Here is a 23,069-nt window from a genome sequence, read left to right on the forward strand (position 1 = left end):
AGCAGAGGATCCCTTCTATTCTACGATACAGTTGGTAAGACTGTGGGCTGTGATGCCTGATGTGCTGCATTCAGACAATAAGCAATGTGTGATTAAGATTGATGAATTTGGGTTTGATAATATAGATGCTCCCATGTTATTACATGCCAGTGGATTATCTATAGTTTCTCATCTTATGAGCTATACTCACTCCTAAGCTTTTGTGTTAGATAATGCTGACATAAAATGCTGATATAACATGTAGTATTAAACCCTGATTTTACTACATAAACTAAGAAAAACTAATATCTTGCATCAAAAAGGCCACCTGAAGCTCAATGTGTAATATGCGATAAAACACACTGTTTCCTTATTTTAAAATATTGTTCATTTAGAATAATGTTTTTTTATACTGTACTTTTTCAATGTCTTACAGGTTGCAGACAGGGCTGACTGAAAAAGATAAGTTTCAGTCAGCCCTGATAAGTGCTAGTTTTGCAGTTTGTGTATTTAATCATCATGTTTGAGTTGCACTTGCTTTGCCTTTTTACACATATATGAATGTTGCTACAAGAAAAAAAGCTCCTGCAGCTTTAAAATGGACTCAGCGTGGTCAACCGGTACTCTGTTACTTGTTTTCCGAAACAGATGAACCATATTTGTGGTCAGCAGTGAAATAAACCTGCAAAGTTGTAAACTGAGCATGTCTCTGACTGAAATGTGGTCCAAAAGCTAAAGTCAGAAGCTGAGTGAGCTCTGGTGACATTATGATAGTAAAAAACAGGATATTATTTAGTTGCTCTGATGTGGTGCTCAGCTCCTCTGTGCTTGGCTTCAGTGAGGCACAGTTAGTTGTATTTTGAGAGACTACATAAAGGCAATAAATGCTCATTTCAGCATAATTTCCACCTCTAATTCCCATTGTTTCAGAACATTTGACAAAGCCATCCTTGTCTTTTTGGTGGGTTTAATTAAGAACCCATTTTTTCCCCATTTTATGCTATAAACATTATGCGTATTTGTAACAACATCAAATCAGGGTTAAAGAGACAAAGCAAAATCTTTTTCTCTCTTTAACTCACTATATGTGAGATAGAGGCATCTGACTCTCCTATTACATAGCAGCATCTTGAAGTGATCTTACATCTAGTTAAACGATTTAACTACCAGATATGTCTTTTAAATATAGACATGTGGTATACAAGATAAGATAAGATAAGATAACTCTTTATTGTCATTGCACAGTCATACATAGTACAGTAGTACAATGAAATTGGAAAGCTGTCCTACATCGGCACTACATATAACACAACACGACACGATATGACACATCATAACGCAACACAAACAACACAACACAGTATAATAACTTAGTAATAAAAAAGAAGAATAAGTGTATTTGTATTGCACACTGTTATTATTGCACATTAATTATTATTGCACCTTGTTATAAATATAAATATTATTATTGTAATTGTTGTTTTAAACATTGTTACCTCCCCCCTAAAAAAGTCCAGGGAGGTAGTCAATCAGGTCAGCTATTTGCATTGATCAGGGCTATTGCCCTGTTGTAAAAGCTGTCCTTGAGTCTATTTGTTCGGGACCTCAGCAGCCTGAACCTCCTGCCGGACGGCAGCAGCTTAAACACCCGATGTCCTGGGTGTGTACAGTCCCGTAGAATGCTGCGTGCCCTCTTGAGACAGCGAGTGCTGTACAGGTCCTTCAGGGAGGGAAGAGGATGTCCAATGATATACACAGAAAGGTCAGACAGGTCAATTTATTTAATATTAATTTCATTAATTTCTAGTATCAGCTGATGTTTGCTGGAGCCACAGCTGTAAAAGCTGCTGGTCAAGATATCCGTTTGGATATGTGAGAGGGAAACATGAAGATGAAACCAGGAGATGTCCTTACTGAATCATCAGAGCTGAATAGGTGATGGAGAAACAGGTTTACCTTTTAGGTGACATGAATGAGTTGAAGGGAAGTTATGAACTGTTTCTGAGAGACAAATAACACCAGGATCCTTTTTTAAGCTGACAGCTGGTAACTGTGCAGGGGAGGGTCTAGCAAAGTTTTGCGAGGGGACCAGGTAGGGCATTAACAGGGAGAAGAGGGCACAAAGATATACTTTTCTTTCTTGTTCTCATTTAAAATGTCTCGCTTTTAATAAATAATTATCCGAATCATACAACCAAAGTTTTTATCTGATGTAAAATGTATAGAAATCGAATATACCAACAAGACAGTGTAGATCACTGTCACAACAGTGTTTGTTTTCATTCAAAGGCTTTATGGCTTCTCCTATAATACCTGGTGGGCTGGTATCTAATCTAAATGGCCGGGCCAATTTTTTGTCCCAGTTCAGCCCTGGGCACGACACGCAGTGAATTAATCTGAGAAGGTGCATTAAAAAAACATGGCCGAACCAACAGTGCACATCGCAAATTAGTTCGCAAAGACACAATAGTTGTGTCACTTCTTAATGACGGTATCTTAGCTAACAACCCCAACTACCAGATTCAACTTGTAATTGGCTAAAAATAACTTAGCCTACATGTGAGAGGGACGTTGCTTGCTGGCAGTTTTTTCAAGCGATGTTGAAATTTCCACATTCCGACACTTCAAATGCTTCAGGAGCTGTGAGCTCAGCACAGCATCTGATCAAACCAGAAAGCTTTAATGAGCAGCTGGATTTGTCTCGCATTAACTGGCTGGACATCGAAATGCAGCTGATTGAGCTAAAAAGCTTGACACTGTGGGGGTCAGAGTTTACAGAACTACGAACGCAGCTGTGCGTGTTCATGGAGCTTGCATTTTCACCTGCTGGACATCACTACCTGACAAGGTTAACTGTCTTCAGAACATTGCAGAGGCCTTATTGACAGTATTTGGCTCTACATATCTGTGTGAGCAGATTTTCTCTCACACGAAGAGTGTCCTCAGGTAGCCGTCTGAATGCTGGACACTCAGAGACCTGTGTCTCTGAGTGGGAGATCAGAGATCACATTAACATGTGTATCTCTGTATTAACAAACATCCCATATTGGCCCAGTCTATTTTTCTTATCATTGTCATTATCATTGTTCAAAATAGCTGATAAGTACTAACTGCGAACAAATATAATTCTATAAAGTTGTTCTATATAGTGTGTAACTGTTCATATAGAGCGTTATTAAATTTATTGCCAATGCAATCATATGGCACACTGACTTCTGAGGAAATTTTAGATGGCACTCATCATCAGAAAGGTTGCCGACCCCTGATCTAGAGACTTATTAAAGCTGCATACAAAACTATGAAACTGTGACTATGTGTCTTTGGGCCTATGGCAAAGTTTTATCTATTGACGCTTTCATTTTCCAGCTCAAACTGTCCTCTACAGTAAAGATAAGCTTGAGGTGTCATAAAAAAAAATGGTGCAATGTCCCTTTTTCAGATTTGGTACAGGGCAGAGGTCATATCATACTGGATGCTCTATGAGTGTTTTTTATGTTTGCATGAGTAATACATGTTACTCATTTTACCAATGCATGAAAACACTGTTTACACTACAAGTCAAAATTTTGGACACTTTCTCATTTCTCTTCTTTATTTTTAATAGTTTCTACATTGTAGATGCAAACAAAAGATACCAAACATATTGTGGCATGCAGAGGAATCTTAACAAAGATGCTCCACAAAGAGGTTAAGCTTGCTGTTTGACCCCAAGCTGGTAGGGTAGGTGGAGTTCTTTATTGAAAAACCTGCTGGTGCTACGAGGGTCAATAACAGCATAACAGAACTCACTTATGTACTTATGTACTGCATTCTTTCTATAAAACAATAACTGTCAGTGAATTTGTACCGCAGTATAAACACAACATTCAAGATAACAGTTAAAAGTAACGTAACCATAAACAATAAAACAAGAACATCTAAACAGCAGCACATATCCCAAGGCATGATGGGAGAGAATGAGCTGCTCCCCCAACATGCCACAATATTAAGCTAGATATATGGAATTATGTAGTGCAGAAAAATTATACATTGCTCTAAATATGTCTTATAATATAGTTTCCTCAAAGTAGTCACTGTCATGGTCCGCGGCCCGGTGTCCGAGGAGCTGATGGGATGCCCACGCCCATGGGTGTGGCTGTTAACTCCACACCTGCATCCCATCTCAGGCGATTATCAGGTGGACTATTTGATCCAGCCCAGCCAGCTGCTCCACGCCAGTCCGTTAGTCGTCTCACAGCGGTAACGTACACCCACGGGAAGGCGGTTGTGAAAACCCTCATTTACCTAAACAAACGCTAATCTTTTTCTTTGCGCTCAGTTAACAGCTCGGCATGTTTTTGAGCCGCTTTGACTGTAAGACTCATACTCTCCCCCACGTATGCTGCTATTTCCCCGCTCCCCAGTAACTCTCTTCCTCTTTCTGTTGCAGCTTCCCACAGTCCCGATTACGGCGTTCCTGCGTAACTCATTCCCCGGTCCCTTGGTTTTTCTAGTTTCTCGCGTGTTTTCCTTTAACCCTTCCGGGGCACCTTTAGTTGAAATAAAATTTATTCTTCGTACTCCTCTGCATATTGTCTCTGCTTCTGGGTCCAGCTTGTGTAATGAAGTTCGGATCATGACAGTCACTGTTTGCTTTGTTGACTGCACTGTAAAAACGATAACTAGCAATTGTTGATTTTATTAAAGTTTTTAAATTAAACTGACTTAGAAATAAAACTTTCCATTTACAACCTAAAAAAGTTTGTCTACCCAACAAATTTCTTTCATTGTTGTCCTAACTAAGATTTTCTAGACAGCATAACAAAGATTATCAACTTTTGAGCAGAGTTTTTGAGTCAAGTTGGGAACCAGTGGGAAACCCCGTAGATGACTGGCACATGTGATCTGAACAATTTTGAACTAAACCAAACGGAATTTCAACTGAGCCTGAGCTGTGTGATAGTGGTTTACCATGTGTTCTAGACTAAAAACTTGCTAAGAAAATTTGAACCATCGTGGCCAGAGTTGGATGTAAATTGCAATTTTTCGACCATTGAGGATTTTCACTTCTGCAGTTGGAGTGTATAATTCTTTTGGACAGGTGCGGGAGCTGCTGACCATTTACCCTAGTAGGTAAGCTAACTACATGTGTTATTAAGCTTTTCTACAAGCGCCTAGGCTGCATCCTCCTGAGGACCCGGGAGGATGGAACTAGTAAAACACTGAAAAAGCCCAACAATAGCATTTTTAAGTTATCTAAGTGACTTAATTGACCCCCCCCCCACCCCCCCCCCCCCCCCCCCCCCCCCCCCCGGCTAGCTATCGAGCTGGTGGGCAACAGACGTCTCCGAAAACGTCGGAGCACTTTTGCAAATTTGTCTTGTCTTAATAAACTGAACAGATATTAGAAATTTACACAGCTACATTATCGCCTGAAAATATCTTAAAAGTTTATTTTGTGACCCAGAAAGAGTAATATTAAAACTGATTGCACAGGTAGACCCGATCTGTACGGTCCGACTTTGCACATGCGCAATAAGGATCGGGGAGTCCAATCCGTAACTTTTTTTTCTCTTTTTTTTTCTACATTATATTGAAATGTTTCAATATTGCAAACATTTTAAGAGATGCTTATTGTAAGGATAACGTATTTCTCGGACGCATTTAGAGGAGTCTACTATGAATTTGGGCCACCTTCGTCGCGCCGCTGTGTCGTAATCGGGCTACAAGCAGCCTCTGAATTTGGGCATGCCTACCATTTCCAGTCTTCACCTACTTCTATACTAAGGTTTTAGCTCAGAGTAGTGGCCCAGCGCAAAAAGTAATGTTTAATGTTAAACACTCTGAAATTTAGACAGACATCACTAAATGACAGTATCTCACACTGGCTTTTACAGCACTTCTGCCATGGTAAAACTTATTAGCTTATTACCCGTTTTGTAACCAGTTTCAATGTTATCTTTGCATGAAAACGTTAACATTGACAACAAACTGGGCCAAGCACACGTTGTCATGGAGACGCTTTCATGGGTCGGTGTAGGATATGTGCGCCAATTATATGACAGTGATATTAGTAACTTGCATATTGTCTAATATTGTTTTTTCACATTTTCAATAGTCACCGTTTATCCGGTGCAGCACTATTACTTTAAAGTAATGTTTAAAGCTGACTTGACAGTTTGTCAGCTGGTGTAAGATTGCCTAATGTACTGTAAGTTAATTGTCACACACAAATTAAAGTTGAACTTCATGCTCTGTATTATAAGATTGCTACATTTTCAGAGCTTTTTACATAATGGGGAAGGAGACAATAATTAAGGAATGATTGTGTGTTGTTGATGTATATTGTGTTACAGATAGTATTATTTTTTATATAGTGATTGCATTTTTTATCATAGTAACAAAAAAATGTTTGAATTCAAGCTTGCATTTATGTTACATGTCATGTATGTTATCAATCATATACTTGATATAGTAGACACGTGGTCATATGGAAGTTAATATGATTCCTTACATATTTTTTGTCATGATGTCTCTGGTTTTGGCTTGTTGATGTATTCAGCTCCTGTATCTATGGATTCCTTCTGTGTGTTAGATATGGATGTTTTATCCCATTGCAAAAGTGCTTTTGGCAAAATTGACTATGTCTCTTGTGTTTCAGGGGTTGATTTCATGCAGTGCCGATTTTGCAAATTCAGAAGCTCCAGTCAAGAGACTCTTCTGAAACATTTCCGCCTTCATCACGGACAAGGTGCACATTGGCCATGCATTCACACAGACTGTGTATGTGTATTTAAAACACCTGGAGCATTACGATCACACCTCTCAAGGTCACACTCAATAGTAAAAATCCACAAAAATTACACATTTCAGTGTGAATTGTGTGATTTTAAGGAGGTTTGCAGTGAGAAAACCTTTTGGAACCATCTTGGACATTATTTAAAGAACCGAGAAACTGTACTATGTCCCTTTTTAAGGTGTAATTTTAAAACAAACATTCACCCAACCTTCAGTTCTCACAGAAGTCGAAACCATAAAAATTGTACACTTGAGGATTTTCGAACAATTGCAAGAACTGTTTCTGAAGATGAGATAATTGAAAGTGAGCAATCTGATTGTGAAGCAGGAACATCAGCTTATAATTTTGTGAGACCAGATGAGCTTGACGAGATTGTAAAGGATGTGGATAGTGAGACACTTGAACACAAACTGGCATCTCTCTTTCTGTGTATGCAAACAGTGTTGCATGTTTCTTGAGCTGCAACACAAAAGATTGTAGAGGATTTCCATAACATGCTCTCTTTCTCTAACATTCATACTCTCACCAGTGTAAAAGAGATCCTTTCAAAGCATGAAATAGAAGTAAATGATTGTGTTTTGCAAGACATTTCTAATGCCCTAGTTCAAACTAATCCACTGCTTTTAACAACATCGGAGAAAGGTTCCCTATCTACAGATCACAGAAGGAATATATATTTCAAAGAGCAGTTTTCTGTTGTAGAACCCACAGAGTATCTGTACAACACAGCTCATAAAAACTCTTTTGTTTATATATCTGTCACTAAGATACTTGAGACTTTACTGGGACGGGCAGATTTTTTGGACCAAATTGTATTTAATCAAGAAGCTTTATCTGGACACTTTAAGTCATTTCAAGACGGCAAGTACTACAAGGGCAATAAGTTACTGGGACAACAAAACTTATGTATCAGTTTGGGGTTGTATATTGATGATTTTGAAGTTTGTAACCCACTGGGCACCTCTAGAAAACATCATAAGATTACTGCAGTATATTGGGTAGTTCTTAATTTACCACCCAGATTTCGATCTAATCTTTGTTCAATTCAGCTTGCTCTCTTAGGTAAAAGTGTGGATGTCAAACAATACGGTTATGAAAAGTTTTTTGAGCCACTGATTAAAGATATAAGGTGTCTAGAAGAAGAGGGAATTTTTGTGGAAGTTGTAAGCCAGTTTATTAAGGGCACTGTATATTGTGTGAGCGCAGATAACCTTGGTGCACATGGTCTGGCAGGCTTTTATGAAAGTTTTACTGTTGACAAGTTCTGTCGCTTTTGTTTAATAAGTCGGGACCAAATTGCAACGACTGAAGTTAATGACTTCCAATTGAGGGGTGTTGATCAACACAATTCATTTCTGGAAGAGCTTAGGCAAACTGACAACCCCCAAAGTGTTAATGGGGTCAAAAGGGAATGTGTACTGAGCAAACATTTACTATTCTTTCACCCAATAACCGGATTTCCGGATTTCCTCCAGATATTTTGCATGACCCTTTTGAAGGGTCAAAAATCTCTTGCATCATGTTGCCTTGAAATTTTACGTTTTCTCAACTTTTTCTTTTTACAGTGTGCGCTGCAAACCTTTGGCCTTCCCTCAATGAGCTTCATGATGTAGTCACCTGAAATGGTTTTGCTTCACGGGTGTGCTTTGTCAGGGTTCATTTGTGTAATTCCTTGTCTTCTTCACAGGGTTGGGACCATCAGTTGTTTTTTGTAGAAGTCAGGTTGGTAAACAGCTTACAGGTAGAATTCATATTATGGCAAGAACCAATCAGCTAAGTAAAGGGAAATGACAGTCCATCATTACTTTAAGAACTGACAGTCAGGCAGTCCGTTAAATCGCTAAAATTTTGAATATGTCCCCAAGTGCAGTCGCAAAAACCATCAAGCGCCAAAACGAAACTGGCGCACATGAGGACCGTCCCAGGAAAGGAAGACTAAGAGTCACCTCTGCTGCTGAGGATAAATTAATTTGAGTCACCAGCCTCAGAAATCGCAAGTTGACAGCACCTCAGATTAGAGCCCAGATAAATGCCACATATAGTTACATTAGTAGACACATCTCTACATTAACTGTTCAGAGCAAACTGTGTGAAACAGCCTTTTATGGTCAAATTGAGGCTCAAAAACAATACTAAGGAAAAGCAACAGGCAGAAGAAATTTGTTTGGGCTAAGAAACGCAATTAGACCAGTGGAAATCTGTGCTTTGGTCTGATGAGTCCAAATTTGAGATCTTTGGTTTCACCTGTCTTTGTAAATTAACAGGTTACAGGACATTTCTACTCTACTTGAGCTTTCAAAGCATGTTTTCCATTGAGAGTTGTTAACATACTGCATCACAGTATGGTACGGCATCTGCACCAAGGCAGATGGAGCGAGGCTTTAGAGAGTAGTCAAGGCAGCACAGGAGATCATCAGCTGCCCTCTCCCTTCCCCGATGGACATTTATTCCTCCCGTTGCCTCAGCAGAGCAACAAACATCATCAAAGACAGCTCACACCCTGGTTTTGACCTGTTCAACCTGCTTCCCTCAGGGAAGTGTTGCAGGTGTATCAGCACAAAGACCCACAGACTCACAAATAGATTCTTCCCAAAGGCCACCCTGAACTCACACATGCACTGATGACACAGTTCGACAGTTGATTTCTGCTATCCAAGGACTTTCCTCTATACAGAGATTGCACAACTACTATCACCACTGTGCAATATTTAGTTTACGTGCTGGTTTCTGCACCAAAGAGTCCTGCATTTTGGGTCTTGATTTCCCCTCATCCCCACAGTCTGCCAGCGCAGCGGTAACAAATTTACGTGCAATAACCCAGGCTGTAAATGAATAACTTTTTCTGATTGTATATTTGATCTTTTTTGAATACTTTTCGTATTTTTTTGTATATGTACATAGTGCTACAGAACTGTGCACCTCACCCCCTTCATTTTCCCAATGTACACTATCTCACTGTGACAATACAATGCATTATATTCTATTCTATACAGCATACCTCATTTAGTGCTTGCTATCCAACATTCAGACATTAATACTCAAATGAATGCAATTAAGACCAATTTGGATTAGTGTGTTGGGTCTAAAGTCAGACCCCGCTGATCCCAGAACTTATTCCCATGAAAGAAAAACAAGGCAACAGCGATCGATCTTTTCACTTGCAAGGGAGGCCTTGTCGGTTTCTCAGCTCATCACAAATGACCTCGATGACGGCCCCCTCTCGCTCCCTTTTATTGACAACGTTCACACAATAAACAATAGTACCTTCTCCACGTAACCCCCCTTGGTTACAAAGACAAGGCACTGTGTGTGTGTTATGTGAGAATGTGTGTGTGTGTGTGTGTGTGTGTTAGACCTCCTGCTGACCAAAGGGTCGTAAACGCAGGAAGCTTACATCAAAAGAAGCACAAGGATGTGTCTGTGATAAAAGACTACAGCCCCCCACCTCGAGAATCTGGGGGGAAGGACAGTGGAGTTTTATCAGAGTTAAAACAATGTACAAATGGTAAACATAAAAATGACAAACATTTAACAATTCACCTTAACAAGTGTCTTGTTAGAATATTTGGCATGCAGACTGGAACAGCCAGGGATCTCACTAACCCGTCAATTAGTAGATAACCTGCTCTATCTCCTGAGCTACAGCCACCAGTTATGGTATTTATGGTATTCCTTAATCCTTAGCCTCTGTGAGCTTCAGGGTCACTGTATTCTGAACATGAAAGTGATTGAGAACTGATTCACTTGTATTGAGTTTGTTGCAATGTCACAAACAATAAAACAGTGGATGATGAATCCGTCCAAGTAATCAGAATCCAAATGTCAGCTGATAATTGTCCAGTTACCTGTTGTCAAATAATTTATTAAGTACAATTTATTCAAGTATTTAAGAAAACCTTTTTTATGTGCAGAAACTCTGCTAAAGCTACACTTTACTCTTACTTATTTTGTTTAATTTAAATTTTCCTTTTAGGATGTTTTTGGCCATCTCGAGCTGGCTGTGGTCCCCTGGCTGTTTTTTTTTTTGTTTTGTTTTTTTTTCAAATGGTGTGTCTGTGATGTGTTTGTGGACACATATTTTATCGTTTATTATATATTATACTGTATAGTTTATAGTTTATTGGCAAACAATGTCAACCACATGTAGTATTTGTCCAAATATATTTAACTTGCAATATGTATTTAAGAAAATCTGCAATGCTGGTTGATGGAGAGTTGATTCAAAGGTGCTCAGGTTTAAACTCTTGTATATTGTTAATGTTTAAGATAAACTACATTTAAACACTTTCCACCACTGAATCTTGCTGCAAATGCTGCTATTATATATTAGAGCTATTTTTTATATTTTGTAACTTTGTACAATATTATTTAAATTAGTTCAGTCTGTTACTGTTGTTATTGCATTGGAACAACCACATAATTTCCTTAGGGATTAATAACGTATTCAGATTCTGATCATTTCCTGTTAAATGGTACAGTCATATTTACAAGCAGAGACAGCACGTGTGTATATTAACATTATGCCATTTAATGCTGTTTAATGTTGCCATAAATAATTCTGCTAAATACAGTGGGGCAAAAAAGTATTTATTCAGCCACCGATTGTGCAAGTTCCCCCACTTAAAATGATGACAGAGGTCAGTAATTTGCACCAGAGGTACACTTCAACTGTGAGAGACAGAATGTGAAAAAAAAATCCATGAATTCACATGGTAGGATTTGTAAAGAATTTATTCGTAAATCAGGGTGGAAAATAAGTATTTGGTCAATAACAAAAATACAACTCAATACTTTGTAACATAACCTTTGTTGGCAATAACAGAGGTCAAACGTTTACTATAGGTCTTTACCAGGTTTGCACACACAGTAGCTGGTATTTTGGCCCATTCCTCCATGCAGATCTTCCCAAGAGCAGTGATGTTTTGGGGCTGTCGCCGAGCAACACGGACTTTCAACTCCCGCCACAGATTTTCTATGGGGTTGAGGTCTGGAGACTGGCTAGGCCACTCCAGGACTTTCAAATGCTTCTTACGGAGCCACTCCTTTGTTGCCCGGGCGGTGTGTTTTGGATCATTGTCATGTTGGAAGACCCAGCCTCGTTTCATCTTCAAAGTTCTCACTGATGGAAGGAGGTTTTGGCTCAAAATCTCACGATACTTGGCCCCATTCATTCTGTCCTTAACACGGATCAGTCGTCCTGTCCCCTTGGCAGAAAAACAGCCCCATAGCATGATGTTTCTACCCCCATGCTTCACAGTAGGTATGGTGTTCTTGGGATGCAACTCAGTATTCTTCTTCCTCCAAACACGACGAGTTGAGTTTATACCAAAAAGTTCTACTTTGGTTTCATCTGACCACATGACATTCTCCCAATCCTCTGCTGTATCATCCATGTGCTCTCTGGCAAACTTCAGACGGGCCTGGACATGCACTGGCTTCAGCAGCGGAACACGTCTGGCACTGCGGGATTTGATTCCCTGCCGTTGTAGTGTGTTACTGATGGTGACCTTTGTTACTTTGGTCCCAGCTCTCTGCAGGTCATTCACCAGGTCCCCCCGTGTGGTTCTGGGATCTTTGCTCACCGTTCTCATGATCATTTTGACCCCACGGGATGAGATCTTGCGTGGAGCCCCAGATCGAGGGAGATTATCAGTGGTCTTGTATGTCTTCCATTTTCTGATGATTGCTCCCACAGTTGATTTTTTCACACCAAGCTGCTTGCCTATTGTAGATTCACTCTTCCCAGTCTGGTGCAGGTCTACAATTCTTTTCCTGGTGTCCTTCGAAAGCTTTTTGGTCTTGGCCATGGCGGAGTTTGGAGTCTGACTGGTTGAGGCTATGGACAGTTGTCTTTTATACAGATGATGAGGTCAAACAGGTGCCATTCATACAGGTAACGAGTGGGGGACAGAAAAGCTCTTACAGAAGACGTTACAGGTCTGTGAGAGCCAGGGATTTTCCTTGTTTGAGGTGACCAAATACTTATTTTCCACCCTGATTTACGAATAAATTCTTTACAAATCCTACCATGTGAATTCATGGATTTTTTTTTTCACATTCTGTCTCTCACAGTTGAAGTGTACCTCTGGTGCAAATTACTGACCTCTGTCATCATTTTAAGTGGGGGAACTTGCACAATCGGTGGCTGACTAAATACTTTTTTGCCCCACTGTATCACCAGTTTGTCTGTCTGTATCTGGAAGTCCCACAGGATCTTACCTCATTCAAAACCACCCTAGGGGGCCTGTCCCATTTTGACCTCAGGACTCCCAGGCCATACTCAGCACAGATGTTCCTATATACTTTCTTGGCCACTTAGTTATGGCCTTCCATGTATGCCCTGCCTGCTAGCATCTTGCACCCTGTTGTTATGTGCTGGATGCCACGTGTTAGATTCTGGCCATCATTTGACCCCATGGATCTTGTTTGATTCATCTTGGATACAGGAAAAACAACTGTAAGTTGTTTGCGCAATCTTACTGGGAACTTAGATTAAGCAATCTTAGTTTATTTGTTCTACCCTCCTTTCCACAGAAAAGAACAGACAAGTGATTGCACAATTTTTAGGGTGCAGACAAAGAGGTAGTTCTTCTTAGTGGAAAGCACAGCAGAGGTCAGTTGCTTTACGCTTTACCCAAATGTTTCTTAAATACACAAATATTAGCTGGTTAATCTTTTAGTCATGGCCACCGTTTTTATGTGTTAAGAGACAAGTTTGTGTCTAGCCTTTTGTTTATGACTTAAAGAGTAGTTGTTATGGACAGGTATAGATTGCTTCCAAGGTTTAAACACTGAAGACGTTATTATAAAAAGCCATTTTTTGCTGCTCCCTTGGGTAGCGTTGCATGTTTGATTTACACTTAACACCAGAGGCCCTTCCTCTGGAACTGAACCAGTTGGAATTGAACCAGCAGTCTTTTATTTGCCAAACAAAATGATTAATAGCTTCATCGCTGGAAGCACAGAAATGTTTTATAATAATCCATGAAATATTTTCAATCAGTAACCCACATATAAAACAGATATATGACTGACATTCATGAGGATTTTGTTTTTCCACCTAAAAATTGCTGCTGCATAAACACATTCAAAATTTAGTAAACAACTGATTTAATCCTCGTATGGCTTTCGGGTCAAATTGACCTGTTTCTGTTAAAAAACAAAAAATAAAACAGTACAAGTTTAAATTGTTTCTACCTGATACTCAATAGCCTTAGGATTTTTTCTGTGACAAAAATTTCCAAACCAAAAATAATAACTGAGCACATATGCTGCTATACCCAACGCGTTTACATTTACACTCTAACCTCCATCACCTGCAAACCAATTGCTTGTCTTTCCATATTTTCTAGCTCTATATACCTCACACCTGCACATCAAGGGGGTAGGACAGAAGAGATAAATACTTCTGCATCACAGTAGTCTTTCATGCTTAATATAATCAAAGGATTTAGCTGTCAAAGGACTTTAGACCTCATGTTTGAAGAGAGACAGGGACACGGCAATGTAGAAGAGGAAGATAGGATGAAGAGAAGAAGTCTCACACTATGAGGACAATTTAGAAATCAGTCAATCAATAGAGGGCACGGGTGGTGCTAAATATGTCTGAAGACCTCAATGGCCACAATAGTTTTTACACATCATACAACCTGGGTCAGTACCTTCTCAAGACAAAGCTGACAATGGTTGAACACATATTAATGTTAATGAAGACATTGTCTCAATCCATTTTTTCCAAGATAATGTTCAGGGTTGTGGATTTGTGAATTATAACCTTATGGCAAAAACAACTTTGTTTGGGTAGAGACTGATTGGAATTGTTAAACATATATGTTTTCTCTACTGTCTGATACTGAGATAATGACAACATATGTTGATGGTCTATAAAGTAAAATTTAATTTTACACTTATTTTTAAAACTCCAAATATGTCCTGGATCAAGGTACCCAAAGGGATACGAGAAAGTCCCAAACATGAAGACTATACAAGGATTTAATCTATCTATTTTCATTTGAAAATATCCAAAAGAAGATTATTTTGCACTCAAAATTCATTACTATTCCCAAAGTGACTTAAAATACTTAAAAATGAAAATATTTTATTCTACAAAATCTTTGTGCACAGATGCTGTTCAGATGCAATGTAGATCCAGCGTGGCTCAAATCAAGGAAAATGGTGGCTTTAAACAATTTTGAAACTGTGAAATTGAACTTGTCATGTGTGCTTGTATTTCTATGGGATGGTGGTGAAAGCGGTTGAGGTGAAATGCTTGTCTATGAATGATCATGAAGGAGATCTCTAGTAGAAAAACAGCAAAGGAGTGGTCATACATTATGTGTCACTAGGGATGGGTATTGATAAGATTTTCACGATTCCGATTCCATTTTCGATTCTGTTTAACGATTCGATTCTTTATCGATTCTTTTTAAAAAAGGAGAACTGTAAAGGTCCAGTTTTGTTTATTGATCTAAGCCTGAACAGCTATGCGTAGTGTCCAGTAGAGGGCTCTCTTGCTTTGTTAGCGGCAAGCTGCACTTCCAGCTCAGACCGGTTTTTGTGGCGCACATGTCCCAGTAGGCAGCTCTCGATGAAGCATGAAGCAGCGTGATACCGGACTCTAGCGAAATTAACAATTTGCAGCCCTTGGAATGCGGAGCGAGGTACATGTTTTAAGTTGTATTTGTTTGCTTAGTTGATATTTTGTTGTATTTTCTGCTTTATTTGAGTTCATATTTGTAATAAGTGTCTAAGAAATGTATTTTGTGTTTCTGTTTAGTTTTCACGGTGCATTGGCGCACCTCAGCACTGTTAGATTCTGAATGAATCTCAAAGTAAAAATTACTGCACCCGTCGAGGCTCTCTCTATTTCTTCCTTGGTCCGGGGGACTGCTACAGTGAAAACTCGATCGCTGAGTGAAGGCTACTTGCTAGCTCCCATGCCAGATGAGTGCAGCCCGTGCCACGAGGTGGGTCCGTGTGTCAGCTGTGAGAGATTTCTACACCAGTCAAGATCATCTTTGCTTCGTCGCCTACCTCCACTTTCAACTCTGATGGTCACTTTACAGAGGTGCAGGTATTATGCCCATTAAGGACTTTGCTGATAACAAAGTTAAAATGTCTGCACACTAATTCAGAGTTACTTGCCTTAAATATTTTTGTGGTTACAGCCTTGAACGTATACTGCATTGCACTAAGTAATTACAATCTTTAAATTGTATGGGTTTATTCTTCTTGAAAGTAACGTTATGGTATATCAGCAGTATTTACAGTTACATTTTGTCTAATATGTGGGTGCTAATCTGTTTATTTTTGTGATGTAAACGTCTGATGTGAGCATTGTTTCCAAAAAGTAACACTCACGTAAGTTTAAGTCCAGACGTCATCGCATAGAGCAACATACACATAACAGTAACAAAATGTTGAACCCTGCTGAAGAGGCCGACGACTCAGAGCAACAAGGAGTAAGATCCAGCAATCCTGAAAGGCATATAACTGAAAAAGGTAAAGAAATGCAGGTATATGAGGCAAAGAAAAATGAGAAGGCATTTAACAAAGCTTATGACACTTGGAAGAAGGCAGCTAAAGAAATCAGAACAAAGCTGAAAACTTTCTGCTCACCTGAAGAGCAAACAATGCCAGTCATGACATAAGAGACAAGCACACTGTAGTACAACAGCATTATGAACCCATTCGCCGCAGCCAATCCATGACGCCAGACATTGTTAAGCGAATGGATGCTTGTGCAGTGCTTACAACTGACATTTGTGAAGTTATTGCTAAACGACAGGAAAATATCGATCAGCTCTTGAAAAGGAAAGAGTACGAGTGATGTTAAACAAAAGGGACTATGGTTCTGTGTTTGGTGATACAAAAACTGAAACGTCGTTCCCAGAGGGTTCAGTCGCACGCTCAAAGGCAGATTCTACTGGCAGTCGCGAGGTGGAAGCAGAAGCTGAACTTGCAGCCAAAGTGGAACAAGCAAAGGCCACACAAGAAATATTGGCACAGGAAACCAAGATCAGCCAAATGGAAAATGAGTGGAAAATAAAGGAAGTGGAAACAAAGGCAAAGTTGGAGGAGGAAAAGACTAAACTTCAACAGTTAAAGGCAGACAGTGAAGTGAAAGTAGCAGCTGCACGAGTAAGAGCCCTTAGCGCTCAAAATGACATTGAAAGCTATGATCAAGTGTCCTGCTACAACTTAGAAAATTCCGCAAATCTCCCCAACAGCGCACCACGGCTCTCTTTAAATCCACGAGCACCGACATTTAGACCTCACAATACTACTCCAGAACGAGAAGAACTTAGCTTAGTTCAAGCCCTTGCCAGCTCTCTTACCCTAAACAGGCTTCCTGTACCTGAGCCCACCATCTTTAGTGGCGACCCCCTAAAGTTTATGGATTGGAAGGTATCCTTTATGGCACTAATTGGTGACAAACCTTTACCTGTGTGTGAGAAAATGTTGTATCTAAAGAGCTATCTTGCAGGTGAAGCACGAAAGGCAGTAGAGGGATATTTCTTCCGCAACAGTGAGCAGGCATACGCAGGCATTTGGAGCGTTCTAGAGGAAAGGTATGGCAACCCATTTGTTATCCAAAGAGCCTTTAGGGCTAAACTTACAAAATGGCCTAAAATAGCTGCCAATGATCCTATAGCACTGAGGGAGTTTGCAGATTTTCTCCAAAGCTGTGCAGAGGCTATCCCTCAAGTCAAAGGCCTAGAGATCCTTAATGATTGTGAGGAAAATCACAAGCTTCTAAGAAAACTGCCTGAGTGGATAGTGCAGAGATGGAGCCGCATTGTAGTGGAGGAGCTAGACAAAAGCCAAGACTACCCCAACTTCGCTCGCTTTACAAAGTTCCTACAAAATGAAGCTAAAGTAGTTTGCAATCCTGTTGCCTCACCATTCCTAATGAATGAAAGGGCATCAGAAGAGCGGCACATTAAAAGAGCGAAGGCACTCAGTACTACCATCCAACCAAAGTCTCCACCAATCCCAGTATCTACTTCTAGACCTAAACCCCCATGTTTGTTTTGCAAAGAAGAATCGCATGGCATAGCTAAGTGTCCTGCTTTTGCAGCGAAAACTAGTGATGACAAGAAAGTTTTCATTCAAGGAAATCGTCTCTGCTTTGGGTGTTTGAGAAGGGGTCATGTAACCAAAGAATGCAGAGGACGTCACTCCTGTAGTAAGTGTGGTCGGCGTCACCCCACCTGTCTACACACAGAAAGAGTGAATGAACCTAAAGAAAGGAAAACTGAGGATTCTAAATCCCCAGATGAAGGTGCAAACAAGGAAGTGCATAATGTTATGACTCATGTACTAACAAGGAAACCATCTTCCACATCCAGCATAGTACCAGTATTCGTGTCAGTTGCATCTGAGCCTGAGAAAGAAATACTTACATATGCCCTGCTTGACACCCAGAGTGACTCATCCTTTATTTTAGAGGATTTGGCCTCAGAACTAAATGTAGACACCCAACCAGTGCAGTTAAAGCTTAGCACCATGACGTCCGTCGACACAGTCATTGCAAGTAAACTTGCCAACAACTTACAGGTGCGTGGGTTTGACTCTGAGACTCGTGTCCGAATAGAACAAGTCTACTCTCGTGACTTTATCCCAGTTGACAAGTCTCATATCCCTACCAAGGAAACTGCACTTCAGTGGCCACACCTTGAAGGCTTAGCTAACAAGTTACAGCCATTGCAGAACTGTGAAGTAGGTCTATTGATTGGTTATGACTGCCCATCAGCACTAGCCCCCCTAGAGATTGTCACAGGCAAAATAAACAAACCTTTCGCACAAAGAACCCTACTAGGATGGAGTATTATTGGTTCTGGTAATCCTCACCTAGACAGAGAAGGTAACCAGAGTTACGTGCACAGGATCACAGTCAAAGAAATGCCCATACCATCAGCCACAGATGTACTCAAAGTCCTAGAGACTGACTTTAATGAGAGAAACTATGAGGATAAGTATGTATCACAGGATGATGTTCGCTTCATACAAATCCTCAGTGATACAATAAAACAAAGACCAGATGGGCACTATGAGATGCCGCTTCCCTTCAAGGGCAATGATCCACCAGCGCTTCCCAACAATAAGAAGCTAGCCACAGTCCGACTGCAACACCTGAAGAAAAGACTAAAGGCTGATAAACAGTATCATGAACATTACTGTTCCTTTATGAGAGACATTATCAGCAGTGGTGATGCAGAATCAGCCCCTCCTTTGACCGATGGTGAGACTGCATGGTACATCCCACACCATGGGGTATATCACCCGAAAAAACCAGCCAAGCTAAGAGTCGTCTTTGACTGTTCAGCAAAATTTCTCGGTGTCTCATTAAACGACACTCTTCTCACAGGTCCAGATATGATCAACTCATTGGTGGGGGTACTCTGTCATTTCAGAAAGGAAAATGTAGCCATAATCTGTGATATTGAGAGAATGTTCCACCAGTTCTCTGTTTGTCCAGACATGCACAACTATCTGAGATTTCTGTGGTGGCAGGATGGACAATTAGACAAAGAACCCAGAGAGTACAGAATGGCTGTACATCTATTCGGTGCCAGTTCATCCCCTGGATGTGCTAATTTCAGCCTGAAGTATTTAGCACAACAGTACAGAGCAGACTATCCTAAGGCCTCAGAGTTTGTTGAACAGAACTTTTATGTAGACGATGGTCTAACTAGTGTCCCATCAGTTAAAGAGGCACAAGAACTCATCACCGAAACACAAGCACTTTGTAGACTTGGCGGTCTACATCTGCACAAGTTCAACTCAAACCAAAGTGATGCGCTTTCCCAGCTGGAACCCTCAGACAGAGCAGACACCACAGAACCGCTCGATCTCAAACCTGACACAACAGCTGAAGGCCATGTGCTCGGCATCCAGTGGTCAATCAAAAATGACACTTTCAGTTTCAAAATAAACACTAAGGACCAACCTCCTACTCGCCGGAGCATACTGTCAGTGATCTCATCCCTGTACGACCCACTAGGGTTCGTAGCTCCCTTCACCTTAAGAGGCAAAGGTATCCTACAGGAACTGTGTCGCAGAGGCACTGAATGGGATGACCCCCTTCCTGACAACTTGCGTTCACGGTGGGAGGACTGGAAAGATGGTTTGGAAAGACTAAAATTGGTTGCAGTGCCTAGATGTTACCACCCACCAGAACTAACAGACACTTTTGTGATGCTAGTGATTTAGGATATGGTGCATGCTCCTATATTAGGTACCTCAGCAACGAGAAGGTCCACTGTAGTCTTGTTATGGCTAAGGCAAGAGTCGCACCTACCAAGGTCACAAGTATACCACGATTAGAACTCTCAGCCGCAGTCACATCAGCCAGAATGAGCAGCATGCTAAAAGCAAAGCTTCAGATGTGCATTAATGAAGAGTTCTTTTGGACTGACTCCCAAGTAGTCTTAGCCTATATTAACAATGAGGCACGACGGTTCCACGTCTTCGTTGCCAACCGTGTTCAGTTAATTAGGCAAACTACAGATCCCAAACAGTGGCACTACATTGACACAGCTCAGAATCCTGCAGATTACGCCTCTAGAGGGCTCAGTGCATCAGAAATCATGTCAACATGTTGGTTGTCTGGTCCAAAGTTTCTGTGGGAACATGACATTTCATATGCACCCAGCCCCTCAGCTGTGTTGTTAGTAGGGGATCCAGAAGTCAAAGCAGTCAAAGCTCTCACAACTCAAACAAGTGAACAAGACAATATCCTCAGCCGTTTGTCAAGGTTTTCAAGCTGGTCAATGCTCCTTAAAGTGGTTGCAAGGATAAAAAGATTGAGATCCAGCAAAGCTCAGTATGGAAACTTTGTAACAGTAGACGAACGGAAAACAGCTGCTGACACAATAATAAAGCTCCTTCAGCAGCAGGCCTTTTCTCAAGAGATGGAAGTGTTGAAGGTGGGAGATAACCTTCCGAGTTCAAGTCCCCTCTTTAGAGTAGATCCAGTACTAGATCAAGGACTTCTCCGTGTTGGAGGAAGACTGAAGAAGTCAACACTCTGTCAGGGACTTAAGCACCCCATCATCCTCCCGAAAGACCATCACATTACAAAGTTGATCATTGCTCATTTTCATGCACAGATTTGTCATCAAGGTAGAAGCCAAACTCTCATGGAAATCAGATCGAATGGATTTTGGGTGATTGGTGGGAGCAAGGAAGTTGCAAAACTAATAAGCAAATGTGTTCAATGTCGAAAACTAAGACGTTCACCAGAAGAGCAACGCATGTCTGAACTTCCAAAGGAACGAGTTGAAATCTCAGATCCTTTCGTGTATTGTGGAATGGACTGTTTCGGACCATTTGTCACAAAACAAGGTCGCAAAGAGCATAAAAGATACGGATTCCTCTTTACATGTCTTTCCTCACGTGCATTCCACATTGAGATGCTTGAGGATCTTTCTACTGACTCTTTCATCAACGCTCTGAGATGTTTCATCAGCTTAAGAGGAGCTGTGTGTAAGTTGTACAGTGACCAGGGTACAAACTTTATTGGAGCCAAAAATGAGCTAAGAGAGTCTCTTAAACAATGTGACACAGATGCCTTAGAAGCATTCCTTGCCAATAAACAGTGTGAGTTCGTCTTCAATGCCCCATCTGCTAGCCATGCCGGAGGTGTGTGGGAACGACAGATTCGTACCATCCGCAATGTTCTCAATGCCACCATTGCTCAATGCCAAGGCAGGCTGGATGACAACTCTCTAAGAACTCTATTCTATGAGGCGATGTTTATCGTTAATGGCCGACCACTGAGCGTCGATGGAATCAATGATCCTAAATCTCCTGAACCCCTAACTCCAAATCACCTCATATTGATGAAATCAAAGGTTGCACTGCCTCCACCAGGAAAGTTTGTGAAAGAGGACTTATATGCAAGGAAACGTTGGCACAGAGTCCAGTATCTCACTGAGCAGTTTTGGAGTAGATGGAAAAGAGAGTACCTTCTGAACATATCTACGAGACAGAAGTGGCACGTACCACGTCGAAATCTTAGTCAATGACATAGTCATTATCAAAGAAGAGATGCTTCCCAGAAATCAGTGGCAACTGGCTCGAGTGGTTGAAGCACCAGAAGAAGATGCACTGTAAAAAAGAAAAAGTTGAGAAAACTTAAAATTTCAAGGCAACATGATGCAAGAGATTTTTGAGTTTTCTCAACTTTTGCAACTGTTGTTGACTCAACTAAGATTTACAAGTTCTGCCAACTTGGTTCTTCTTGTTCACCTAATTAGGATAATCCTGGAAGTCTAACGAAGAAATTCTGGTTTCAATGCCATGTTTTTCTGCCTTCACCAAACAAGGATATTCTTGTTGAGTAATCATACAATTCTTACTCCAGTGAGTTGAAAATGTACCTATATAAACAAAGGAAAATGTATGCTGTGATTATACTTGAAAGAACACTCAATAAATAGATATAGAATAAAACAAAGCACAATTCAATTTTATCTAAAAGCTTATTTATGTTGTTCAACAGTGCTTTCAGTACATTTCAGAATGTCATGGGCAGTAGGGTCAATTTCTGTTAAAAAAAAAAAAAAAGAAAGAAAGAAAAAGAAATAACAAACAAACAAAAACGTGTTGCCAGTTTCTTTTGGGTGCTTTGAGCACCCCAGCAGAGATGTTAAAATTCCAGAGTCCAGAACCAAAAAAGAAAAGTGTCCAGCAACTTAATAATTCACGCACACACACCCTGACCGTCTTGTAAAAGCTGAACATAACTATTGCACCTTAAATAGGGTAATTCCACAAATGATTACCTATGTACCCAGATATTGACATTTTACATGGGCTTACTATGATGAACTATGGAAGTTAAAAGTTATTAGAAACGTTACCATCAATGAAGAGGAAACTAACAGGTAAAACACCAGTTCTATGCTTCATATGGAAAACACTATAACAAGTCTTTTAAAATACTACAAGACAAATTTTCACCATATATTCTCAACAATACAGATTCATCTGACTAAAATTTACATTTCGAATAATGATTTATCCACTTCACCTTCATATTGTCCGACCAGGTCAAAATAAGATGGCCTCAATTGCTTTAAAGGTGTAACTCATCTGCTTTGTATTATCAATGTTGAGGGCATACAGAAGGCCAAAGAGGTATGCCAAGGCAGTAGAGAGGTCTGGAATGTTATGTAGTCCCCTTCGATTCATCGATGTCCCCTTCCAACACAACTGCATGTTCTCGCACAGACGTATCGGCATCGTCATCTTGTAGGATGGTGAGGATGGCAACTGGTGCACTGTTCAACACTGGTTACAAAAT

At 40.4% G+C, this 23,069-nt stretch overlaps 1 long non-coding RNA gene across 1 annotated transcript; it reads left to right on the forward strand.

Annotated features, from left to right (window-relative positions):
• Positions 1–14,890: 14,890 nt before the first annotated feature.
• LOC146523064 (uncharacterized) lies at positions 14,891–15,663 on the forward strand. Its single transcript, XR_014873270.1, has 2 exons — positions 14,891–15,417; positions 15,534–15,663. It is a non-coding gene; the product is annotated as an uncharacterized LOC146523064 (long non-coding RNA).
• The last annotated feature ends 7,406 nt before the right edge of the window (positions 15,664–23,069 follow it).

Source organism: Neolamprologus multifasciatus, chromosome 3, assembly GCF_963576455.1.
Source record: "Neolamprologus multifasciatus chromosome 3, fNeoMul1.2, whole genome shotgun sequence".
Classification (NCBI taxonomy): domain Eukaryota; kingdom Metazoa; phylum Chordata; class Actinopteri; order Cichliformes; family Cichlidae; genus Neolamprologus; species Neolamprologus multifasciatus.